The sequence below is a fragment of the Triticum aestivum genome, chromosome 2B (assembly GCF_018294505.1).
Source record: "Triticum aestivum cultivar Chinese Spring chromosome 2B, IWGSC CS RefSeq v2.1, whole genome shotgun sequence".
NCBI lineage: Eukaryota > Viridiplantae > Streptophyta > Magnoliopsida > Poales > Poaceae > Triticum > Triticum aestivum.
In genome coordinates, this window is record NC_057798.1 from 114,256,417 (window position 1) to 114,267,813 (window position 11,397).

Sequence of the window (11,397 nt, forward strand, 5' to 3'; positions counted from 1 at the left end):
GTGGCCCCACTCACGGATGGCGGCGCCGCCGGCACCAGGAGGGGGGAAACGGACGCGTCGGGTCTACACGGAGGGGCTGTAGCTGTGGGTTTGTCCTGGATGTTGCTCCTAGGTGTCCCTCTGTGCTGACCTGACACAACCGGGTGGAGAGATCCAGTGGTCAAAGCCCGTCCGTGGGAAGTCAAAGGGCTAGGTTTCATGGTCAACCGCTCCAGGGTTAGGCGGGACGGGGGGCCTTGGGGGTAGCAATGCCACCGGAGCGTCGCACCGGCCCCTCATACATGCGGGATGTTGTTGTGGCATGTCTGAAGAGGCGGCACGCGTCTCCGGGGTGTGGCCCCCCTCACGGACGGCGATGACACAGTAGTAGATGTTCTACGGTAATGGTGCGGCGTGAATATTATTAAATACTTGGATCATGATAAAATCATGAGTTTTTTACACGACATGGGCACATGTGCTATAGGAACGATGGTAATTTTTCATCATTTTTGGTGATGGAGAAGTATCCGAACACTTCTCTCTACGTGGATTGCCCTTCGCATGTCTATGACTATGGTCGGCAGCCTCCGTGGGCTAGCATGCCGCCAATCTTGCGTACGCAGCTTCTCAGAAGTCTGAAAGTGTTGTGGCGGTTGCAAACGCCCAGCACGTGTCTCCAGGGCATGGCCCCCCTCACGGATAGCGCCGCCGTCGGCACCTGGAGGAGGGAAACGGACGCGCCGGGTCTACACGGAGGGGATGTAGCATGTGGGTTTGGCCTGTATGTTGCTCCCAGGTGTCCCTTTGTGCTAACCTGACACAACCGGGTGGAGAGGTCCACTGGTCAAAGCCCGTCCGTGGGAAGTCAAAGGGCTAGATCAAGTTGTCAACCGTTCCAGGGTTAGGCGGGACGGGGTCCCTGGGAGGGTAGCAATGCCACCGGAGCATTGCACCGGCCCCTCATACATGCGGGGTGGTGTTGTGGCATGTCCGAAGAGGTGGCACGCATCTCCAGGGTGTGGCCCCCCTCACGGACGGCGATGACACAGTAGTAGACGGTCTGCGGTAACGGTGCGGCGTGAATATTATTAAATACTCGGATCGCGATCAAATCTTGAGTTTTTTACACGACGTGGGCACATGTGCTATAGGAACTATGGTAATTTTTCATAATTTTTGGTGATGGAGAAGTATCCGAACACTTCCCTCTACGCGGATTGCCCTTCGCATGTCTACGACTATGGCCGGCGGCCTCCATGGGCTAGCATGCCGCCAATATTGCGTACGTGGCTTCTCACAAGTCTGAAAGTGTTGTGGAGGTTGCAAACTCCCGGCACGCGTCTCCGGGGAATGGCCCTCCCTGACGGACGGCGCCGCCGCCGGCACCTGGAGTGGGGAAACGGACGCGTTGGGTCTACACGGAGGGGATGTGTTGGGGAACGTAGTAATTTCAAAAAAAAATTCCTACGCACACGCAAGATGATGGTGATTCATAGCAACGAGAGGGGAGAGTAATGTCCACGTACCCTCGTAGATCGTAAGCGGAAGCGTTATGACAACGCGGTTGATGTAGTCGTACGTCTTCACGATCCGACCGATCCAAGTACCGAACGTACGACACCTCCGAGTTCAGCACACGTTCAGCTCGATGACGATCCCCGGACTCCGATCCAGCAAAGTGTCGGGGATGAGTTCCGTCAGCACGACGGCGTGGTGACGATGATGATGTTCTAACGGCGCAGGGCTTCGCCTAAACTCCGCGACGATATGACCGAGGTGGAATATGGTGGAGGGGGGCACCGCACATGGCTAAGGAACGATCAGGAAGATCAACTTGTGTGTTCTAGGGTGCCCCCTGCCCCCGTATATAAAGGAGGGAGGGGGAAGGTGCGGCCGGCCCCCTAGGGGTGCGCCTGGAGGAGTCCTACTCCCATCGGGAGTAGGACTCCCCCCTCTTGCCTTGGTGGAGAAGGAAAGGGGGGAGGGGAAAGAGGAAAGGGGGGCGCCGCCCCCCCTTCCTTGTCCTATTCGAACTAGGGGGGAGGGGGTGCGCGGCCTGCCCTGGCCGGCCCTCCTCTTCTCCCTCATGGCCCACTAAGGCCCATTAACCCCCGGGAGGGTTCCGGTAACCCCCCGGTGTTTCGGTAAAATCCCGATTTCACCCGAAACCATTCCGATATCCAAATATAGGCTTCCAATATATCAATCTTTATGTCTCGACCATTTTGAGACTCCTCGTCATGTCCTGGATCACATATGGGACTCCGAACAACCTTCGGTACATCAAAATATATAAACTCATAATAAAACTGTCATCGTAACGTTAAGCGTGCGGACCCTACGGGTTCGAGAACTATGTAGACATGACCTAGTACTATTCTCGGTCAATAACCAATAGCGGAACCTGGATGCTCATATTGGCTCCTACATATTCTACAAAGATCTTTATCGGTCAAACCGCATAACAACATACATTGTTCCCTTTGTCATCGGCATGTTACTTGCCCGAGATTCGATCGTCGGTATCTAATACCTAGTTCAATCTCGTTACCGTCAAGTCTCTTTACTCATTATGTAATGCATCATTCCGTAACTAACTCATTAGCTACATTGCTTGCAAGGCTTATAGTGATGTGCACTACCGAGAGGGCCCAGAGATACCTCTCCGACAATCGGAGTGACAAAACCTAATCTCGAAATACGCCAACCCAACATGTACCTTTGGAGACACCTGTAGTACTCCTTTATAATCACCCAGTTACGTTGTGATGTTAGGTAGCACCCAAAGTGTTCCTCCGGTAAACGGGAGTTGCATAATCTCATAGTTACAGGAACATGTTTAAGTCATGAAGAAAGCAATAGCAATATACTAAACGATCAAGTGCTAGGCTAACGGAATGGGTCATGTCAATCACATCATTCTCCTAATGATGTGATCCCATTAATCAAATGACAACACATGTCTATGGTTAGGAAACATAACCATCTTTGATTAATGAGCTAGTCAAGTAGAGGCATACTAGTGACTATATGTTTGTCTATGTATTCACACATGTATCATGTTTCCGGTTAATACAATTCTAGCATGAATAATAAACATTTATCATGATATGAGGAACTAAATAATAACTTTATTATTGCCTCTAGGGCATATTTCCTTCAGGATGTAGCTGTGGGTTTGGCCCGGATGTTGCTCCCAGGTGTCCCATTGTGCTGACCTGACACAACTGGGTGGATAGGTCCACTGGTCAAAGCTTGTCCGTGGGAAGTCAAAGGGCTAGATCTGGTGGTCAACCGCTCTAGGGTTAGGCGGGATGGGGCCCTGGGGGGTAGCAGTGTCACTGGAGCGTCACACCGGCCCTCATACATGCGGGATGGTGTTGTGGCATGTCCTAAGAGGCGGCACGCGTCTCCAGGGTGTGGCCGCCCTCACGGACGGCGATGACACAGTAGTAGACGTCCTGCAGTAATGGTGCGGCGTGAATATTATTAAATACTCGGATCGCGATAAAATCATGAGTTTTTTACACGACGTGGGGACATGTGCTATAGGAATGATGGTAATTTTTCATAATTTTTGGTGATGGAGAAGTATCCGAACACTTCCCTCTACGCGGATTGCCCTTCGCATGTCTACGACTGTGGCCGGCGGCCTCCGTGGGCTAGTATGCCGCCAATCTTGCGTACGCAGCTTCTCACAAGTCCGAAAGTGTTGTGGCGGTTGTAAACGCCCGACACACGTCTCTGAGGATTGGCCCCTGATACGTCTCCAACGTATCTACTTTTCCAAAAACTTTTGCCCTTGTTTTGGACTCTAACTTGCATGATTTGAATGAAACTAACCCGGACTGACGCTGTTTTCAGCAGAACTGCCATGATGTTGTTTTATGTGTAGAAAAGAAAAGTTCTCGGAATGTCCTGAAAATCCATGGAGGCACTTTTTGGAATTAATAAGAATTTCTGGGCGAAAGAAATACACTAGGGGGCCCACGGGCTCTCCATGAGACAGGAGGGCGCGCCGCGCGTTCCCCCTATCTCGTGGGCCCCCTGGACCTCCTCCGACCTCAACTCCAACTTCATATATTCATGTTCGGGGAGAAAAAATCAGAGAGAAAGTTTCATCGCATTTTACGACATGGAGCCGCCGCCAAGCCCTAATCTCTCTCAGGAGGGCTGATCTGGAGTCCGTTCGGGGCTCCGGAGAGGGGGATTCGTCGCCGTCGTCATCATCAACCATCCTCCATCACCAATTTCATGATGCTTACCGCCAAGCGTGAGTAATTCCATCGTAGGTTTGCTGGACGGTGATGGGTTGGATGAGATTTACCATGTAATCAAGTTAGTTTTGTTAGGGTTTGATCCCTAGTATCCACTATGTTCTGAGATTGATGTTGCTATGACTTTGCTATGCTTAATGCTTGTCACTAGGGCCCGAGTTCCATGATTTCAGATCTGAACCTATTATGTTTTCATGAATATATGTGTGTTCTTGATCCTATCTTGCAAGTCTATAGTCACATATTATGTGTTATGATCCGACAACCCCGATGTGACAATAATCGGGATACTTCTCGGTGATGATCGTAGTTTGAGGAGTTCATGTATTCCCTATGTGCTAATGCTTTGTTCCAGTTCTCTATTAAAAGGAGGCCTTAATATCCCTTAGTTTCCGCTAGGACCCCGCTGCCACGGGAGGTAGGACAAAAGATGTCATGCAAGTTCTTTTCCATAAGCACGTATGATGATTTACGGAATACATGCATACATTACATTGATGAATTGGAGCTAGTTCTGTGTCACCCTATTTTATAGCTATTACATGAGGAATCGCATCCAGCATAATTATCCATCACTGATGCATTGCCTACGAGCTTTTCATATATTGTTCTTCGCGTATTTACTTTTCCGTTGCTACTGTTACAACTACTACAAAAACCCAAAAACATTTATCTTTACTTTTGCTACCGTTACCATTATTATCATACCACTTTTGCTACTAAATACTTTGCTGTAGATACTAAGTTATCCAGGTGTGGTTGAATTGACAACTCAACTGCTAATACTCAAGAATATTCTTTGGCTCCCCTTGTGTCAAATCAATAAATTTGGGTTGAATACTATACCCTCGAAAGCTGTTGCGATCCCCTACACTTGTGGGTTATCAAGACTAATTTCTGGCACCGTTGCTGGGGAGCATAGCTCTATTCTCTGAGTCACTTGGGATTTATATCTGTTGATCACTATGAAGAACTTGAAAGACGATCGAACTACTATTTTACCCTCAACTAGGAGGGGAGGTAAGGAACTGCCATCTAGCTCTGCACTAGATTCTCCTTCCGTTATTAGTAGGCTTGCGACACCTAAACCTGCTACTGCTATGAATTCTGATGTGTCGCATGTTATTGATGATGCCACTTCTGCTATGCATGATGAAACTACTTCTGTGGGTGATACTACTTTGCCATTAGGTGAATTTCTTGATGAACAACTTGCTAGAGTTAGGGGGAATGAAAATATTGAAGATGCTATTATTGATGATAGTGATGATGAAGGTTCTCCCAATGATTATGTATTGCCTATTGTTCCTAAGGGTTATGTTATGAATGAAGAAGCTGCTAGGGAAATCTTTGCTTGCAATGATAGATATGATCTTAAGAAATTATTAGCTAAATGGAAGCAGCAGTCTCTTAATGCTAGAATTAAACCCGATCCTGCTTTTGCTACTTCACCTATCTGTGTTACTGATAAGGATTAGGAATTCTCTGTTGATCCTGAAATTATTACTTTAGTTGAATCTGATCCTTTTTATGGCCTTGAATCTAAAACTGTTGTGGCACATCTTACCAAGTTGAATGATATAGCTACCCTATTTACTAATGATGAGAAGTCTCGCTATTTTTATATCATTAAGATATTTCCGTTCTCATTAAAGAGTGATGCTAAGACTTGGTATAATTGTCTTGCTCCTGGTTGTGTGCGTAGTCCCCAGGATATGATTTATTACTTCTCTGCTAAATATTCCCTTGCTCATAAGAAACAAGCTGCCTTGCGGGAAATATATAATGTTGTGCAAATCAAAGAAGAGAGTCTCCCACAATCTTGGGGGAGGCTTCTCCAGTTACTTAATGCTTTGCCTGATCATGCTCTCCAGAAAAATGAAATACTTGATATCTTTTATAATGGACTAACCGATGCTTCCAAGGACTACTTGGATAGTTGTGTTGGTTGTATTTTCAGGGAAAGAGCAGTCGACGAAGCTGAAATATTATTGAATAATATGTTGACTAATGAAAATAATTGGACTGTTCCTGAGCCAATTTCCTAAAGCAATTCCTGAACCAATTGAGCCAACTCCTGAGCCTATTCCTAAACCCACTCCAAAGAGGAGAGGTGTTTTATTTCTCAATCCTGAAGATATGCAAGAGACAAAGAAATCAATGAAAGAAAAAGGTATTAAAGCTGAAGATGTTAAGAATTTACCTCCTATTGAAGAAATACATGGTCTTAATATACCGCATGTTGAAGAACCACATTGTCTTGATAACTCGACACAGGTAGTAAAGGTAAATTCTCTCTATAGATATGATCAAGTTGAAATCCCCTCTACTAAATTTCATAGCCCGTGCTTAGACGAATTTGATGACTTTATGGCTAGACAAGAAAGTTTTAATGCTTTTGTTGGTAGAGAGTTAAAGAATAATGCTTTCGAGATAGGATGCGTAAGCGATAATCTGGCTAGAGTTAAAGATGAACTTCACCTCATTAGCAAATATGCTTCTATGGTTGCTACTCAAGCTGAGAAAGTACTTAAAGCTCAGAATGATTTGCTTGATGAATTAAATAATAAAAATGACTTTGTTGTTAGAGTGGATACTAGAACTGGTAGAATGACTTAGGAACCTTTGTATCCTGAAGGCCACCCTAAGAGAATCGAGCAAGATTCTCAGAGAAATAATTTAGAGGCACCTAGTTCTTCTAAAAAGAAGAAGAAGAAAAACGATAGGACTTTGCATGCTTCTAGTGAACCTACTGTAGACACACTTGAGAATCCCAATGATATTTCTATTTCTGATGTTGAAACTCAATCAGGTGATGAACATGACCCTAATGATAATGTTCATGTTGATGCTCAACCTAGCAAAAACAATGATGTAGAGATTGAACCTACTGTTGATCTTGATAACCCACAATCAAAGAATCAACGTTATGATAAAAGAGATTTTGTTGCTAGGAAGCACAGTAAAGAAAGAGAACCATGGGTTCAGAAACCCATGCCCTTTCCTCCTAAACCATCCAAGTCAAAGGATGATGAGGATTTTGAGCGCTTTGCTGAAATGATTAGACCTATTTTCTTACGTATGCGCTTAACTGATATGCTGAAAGTAAATCCTTATGCTAAGTATATGAAGGATATCATTACAAATAAAAGAAAGATACCGGAAGCTGAAATTTCCACCATGCTTGCTAATTACACTTTTAAGGGTGGAATACCAAAGAAACTTTGAGATCCGGGTGTACCAACTATACCATGCTCTATTAAAAGAAATTATGTTAGAACTGCTTTGTGTGATCTTGGAGCCGGTGTTAGTGTTATGCCTCTCTCTTTATATCGTAGACCTGAATTGAATAAGTTGACACCTACTGAAATATCTTTGCAAATGGCTGATAAATCAACTGCTACACCTGTCGGTATTTGTGAGGATGTGCCTGTTGTGGTTGCAAATGTCACTATCTTAACAAACTTTGTTATTCTTGATATTCTCGAGGACGATAGTATGTCTATTATCCTTGGTAGACCTTTTCTTAATACTGCAAGGGCTATTATTGACTGCAACAAAGGCAATGTCACTTTTCATGTTAATGGTAATGAGCATACAATACACTTTCTGAGTAAACAATCTCAAGTTCATAGCATCAATTCTATGGGACAAGTTCCAACTATTATTATTGGAGGTTTTGAATTTCCTCTCCCTACTGTCAAGAAAAAGTATGATATTCTTATTGTTGGGGATTTTCATATCCCCGTTGAGGTAACTTAGTGTTATTTGAAATTTCTCCGGTTCCGTGTTATTCAGAATGAGTTTGTTAACAAGACTTGATCAACCTTGTTAGTGGGTTCATTTTGATGATCACAATATGGATGAAACTAGACGGCACAACCTTCTGTACCCTCTTTTTACTTTCTATTATTTAGAATAAATAAAGCAAAAATAGTATTATCTGTCTGTTTTCTGAATTATCCATGCAATAAAAAATAGTCTGAAAATAAAAGTGCTCCAAATGCCCTGCAAATTTAGTATGACTTTTTCTGGAATATTTGAGGATTTTAGGCACTGAAATCACTGCAGGAGGGGCAAGCACCAGGCCACGAGAGTGGAGGGCGCGCCCCCTGTCTCGTGGGCCCCTGGTGGCCCCCCTCCACTTATGCCAGCACCCACACACTTCATCTTCTACCCCAAAAAAATCCCCATCCAGCTCAAGCACGAGTTCTAGCTTGTTTTGCTGCGATTTTTGATCTCTTAGCTCAAAGCTCCATTCACAAAACTGCTTTGGGAGATTGTTGCTTGGTATGTGACTCCTCCATTGGTCCAATTAGTTTTTGTTCCAGTGCTTTATTCATTGCAAATTTTTGCTGCATAGGTGACCATGTTCTTGAGCTTGCATGTTAAATTTTTGAGGTCCCAAGCAATTCCAATGCATGATATAGGCTCTAGGCACTTGTAGGAGTAGTTGCTATCAATCTTGTTTAGTTTTATTAACTTTTATTTTGAAGTTACTAAAATTTCAGAAATTTTCAGAAAATGTCGAGGAAACTTTTGAGGGGCTCTGCTAGCCAAAGCTCTCAAGAAAAACAAGCCAAAGATAAGGAAAAAGCCAAGTATAATCTTCCTCGCTTAGCGGAAGTATGGTCGTGTGAATGGCCATGCGAGGATTTCTTGAAAGAAGCTGGAATTCATGAAGACTTTTATGCTTTAATCGAGACTGCAGGCCTCACCAGTTTCATCAACGACCGAATCGATCAGTATCTCTTACTTACCAATACTTTCATGCAAAACTTTTATTATTATCCTAAGAAGTCACTGCCTGCAGTATCATTTCATTTATATGATGAATTCAAAGAAATATCTTTACGTCATTTTTGTGCGGTATGTACGTAGGATACCTTATGAGGGAGAATTAGAGGAACCCCATCATGAAGATGTGGGTGGCTTTGTTAATACCATTGCTGTAGAGGAGCCAAAGAAGGGCTCTAAGGCAAAAGTCTCTAACATACACGTTCCTGTTTTACGCTACTTTGCCATATTTGCTAGTAGATGCTTGATTGGTCGTGGAAATAGTGGAAACTTGAGCGTTCTTGATATTATCATTCTTCAACATGCCTTGCTTGGATAAAATACTCTTAGTATGGGTGCCGTCTTTGCTAAACGACTAGCCCTTAATCGTACAAAAGGCCCCATTTTTGGAGGTAACTATGTTGCACGTCTTGCTAAACATTTTCAGATACCCATTAGGCACCATGAGAAGGAAGAGATAAAATTGCCTCCTCACATTTTAGATTACAAGAGCATGGTAGCACACAAGTTTATTGTTGACAACGAAGAGAAGATGATCTTGTATAAACTTAGATTTAATAAGAAACACATTGAGATTATTATTTTGCCCGCGCCTCTGTTGTTTGATTTGCTTGCAGAAAATTTTCTTGTTACGCCGGAAGCGGTGAACAACCATCGAGCCCAAGCTTTTACTCCAGAACCAGAACCTAAGCCGGAACCTGAACTGGGCCCTTATCATGCATCATCTGTCCATTGGGATCTGGAGATGACCAGCCAGTGGTATCCTGATTACACCTCCCATTACACCGGGGAGACTAGCGGCGGTCCTTGGTACTAGACCGACTTAGGCCAAAAGCCTAAGCTTGGGGGAGTACATATTTCTCACCGACTTTACATTCATGTTCACACATTAGTCGTCGATGCTCATACTCTTTCATAGTATTATCCACGCTAGTTTAAATTTCTTTTTCTAGTTTTCTTCTTGTGTGCTTGATAAATCTTAAGAAAACAACTTTCAAAAAAAATCTTAAGAAAACCAAAAAAATTAGTTAGTTTAATTTCCATGCTTGTAGTAGAAATTAAAATGAAAACCCAAAAATATTTCTAGTTCTTCTTCTTACTTGTTGGGAGCTTTCCCGTGTAAATAGTTTTATTTTCTTTTCTTTCCTTTGGGGGTCAAATATTGAAAATGCTTAGTGGCTCTTATAATGCATGATTGTTTATTTAACTTAGAGCCCATATTACCTTGTCTTCTCTCTTGAGTTGAATGCTTGCAGATTCCAGCTTAGTCCAATGCACGTGCACTCTTATTATTATACACTTCATTCGGTCGTGCAAGTGAAAGGCAATAATGACGACATATGATGGACTTATTGGGATGAGAAAAGCTGGTATGAACTCGACCTCTCTTGTTTTTGTAAATATGATGAGTTCATCGTTTCTGAGTCAGCTATTATGAAGTAAACATATTTGCAATAACATTTAGAGATTATAGTTGCTTGTGCCATGCTTGATTAGCTATGAGTTATAATGGTTTACCTTGCGTGCCAACATGCTATTAGAATGATTATGATGTGGTATGATGGGATGGTATCCTCCTTTGAATGTATTGAGTGACTCGACTTGGCACATGTTCACGCATGTAGTTGAATCAAATCAACATAGCCGTCACGATATTTATGTTCATGGTGGATTATATCCTACTCATGCTTGTATTCGGTGTAAGTTAATTTTAATGCATGTTTACGACTGTTGTCGCTCTCTCAGTTGGTTGCTTCCCAGTCTTTTGCTAGCCTTCACCTGTACTAAGCAGGAATACTGCATGTGCATCCAAACTCCATAAACCCCAAAGTTGTTCCATATGAGTCCACTATACCTTCCTATATGCGGTATTTACCTGCCGTTCCAACTAAATTTGTATGTGCCAAACTCAAAACCTTCAAATGAAATTCTGTTTTGTGTGCTCGAGCAGCTCATATTTCAACTAGGGCTGCCCATATCTTCCATGCTAGGTGGGTTATTCTCACGAGGAGTGGACTCCGCTCCTCATTCACGAGAAAGGGCCGGTAATCGGGATGCCCAGTCCCATGATCCAAAAAGATCAAAGCAAATCAAAATAATTAAACAAAATTCCCCGAAGGCTGTTGTTAGTTGGAGGCACTCGTTGTTTCGAGCAAGCCATGGATTGATGCTTGTTGGTGGTTGGGGGAGTATAAACCTTTACCATTCTGTTTGGGATCTGCCTATAATGCATGTAGTATGGAAGATACAGCCACCTCATAGTTGTTGCGTTGACAGTGAAAGTATGCTGCTCAAAATGTTATTCAATCTCTATTTTAAAAAGCACCCGCTGGAGAGCACA